The sequence below is a fragment of the Dioscorea cayenensis genome, chromosome 15, assembly GCF_009730915.1.
Source record: "Dioscorea cayenensis subsp. rotundata cultivar TDr96_F1 chromosome 15, TDr96_F1_v2_PseudoChromosome.rev07_lg8_w22 25.fasta, whole genome shotgun sequence".
Lineage (NCBI taxonomy): Eukaryota > Viridiplantae > Streptophyta > Magnoliopsida > Dioscoreales > Dioscoreaceae > Dioscorea > Dioscorea cayenensis.
Window position 1 is genome coordinate 1,078,253 of NC_052485.1, and position 1,203 is coordinate 1,079,455.

Consider the following 1,203-nt stretch of genomic DNA (forward strand, 5'->3'; position numbering starts at 1 on the left):
TCACTTGTACCTCGTCGAGGAGCACCGCGCTCTCTCTCTCTCTCTCTCTCTCGCCGGAGATGAGGCTGCTCCAATTGGTCCCATGCAGTGGGTGGCGGGACATGGCACCGGAGGACTCGCCGGAGGAACCTCCGATGGCTCCAATGGTATCGGCGATTCGAGTCTCTCGAGGGAAGCGGCGAAGGTCCAGTTCCAAGTCTTCAACATCCTGGAGACCGTCGCTGGGGTCGATCTCCGAGGATGGAGTCGCAGTGAAGATGGCGGTAGCGTCTGCGGCCGCCTCTTCAGGAAGGTTGAGTGAAAAGAGCGAGGATGTCGAGATCTGTGGCTAGGGTTCCGGCGAATCGGGAAAGAGATGATTATCGGTAATGAAACTGAAACCCTTGCATTTCTCTAGATCTGAATCTTGTGAATGAAACCCCGAAATGGATTTCTAATTCTAATTGAATACTTTTGTGAAGGAACTACGGTGCTCCTGCGATTGTGCCGGCATTCTCTCCGACGGCGTTCCTCTTCTGATGCTCCATTGCATTGCATGCAGCTTCTCATGATGATGATGATGATGATGATGAAAACGCAGTGTAGTTTATCTTTTTTTTCTTTTGTTATTCTGTGAATGCTTTCCGTCTTTCTAGTGCTATGTATGTGTTTGTGATGTTGGGAAATGAAATGCTTTTAATACCCGAATTAGTTTCCTATTTTTTTTTTATTTTTTCTACTCAGAAATACGTCATACAAATATTTTTACTTTTGAAAAATAGCAAGTTTGGCTTCTACTCTGCGATCTCTTTTCAGTCTAGTCACTTTATTACTCGAAAAATATGGTAGATAATTAACCTATATTAGAATATAAGGGACTAAGTAGAACCATTTTCAAGAGTATAGAGACTACTTGAAAGTATTTTTAAATAAAAAGACAAAAAAGAGAAAAAATAGAAGATAGAGTCAATTCATTATTATATCATATATATATATATATATATATATAAAGTTTTTTTTATTAAGAAATTATATATTTTTTTTCTTTTTATGGTATACAGGGAGGAGAAAATTTTGAAATGAATTGAATTATAATTTTTTTTTAAAAATAAGTGGAAATCTGAAAAAACCCTACAATCTTTTGCTAGAATTGCACAAACAAACCCCATAGTTTTGAATACCCAAAAACCCTTCCTTTTCAACTCCATGATTTTGAAACCCCAA

The 1,203-nt window shown here is 38.9% G+C and overlaps 1 long non-coding RNA gene across 1 annotated transcript; it reads left to right on the forward strand.

Moving 5' to 3' along the window:
- The first annotated feature begins 301 nt into the window (after positions 1-301).
- Positions 302-687, forward strand: LOC120277965. Its single transcript, XR_005541529.1, has 2 exons — positions 302-365; positions 462-687. It is a non-coding gene; the product is annotated as an uncharacterized LOC120277965 (long non-coding RNA).
- Positions 688-1,203: the final 516 nt, after the last annotated feature.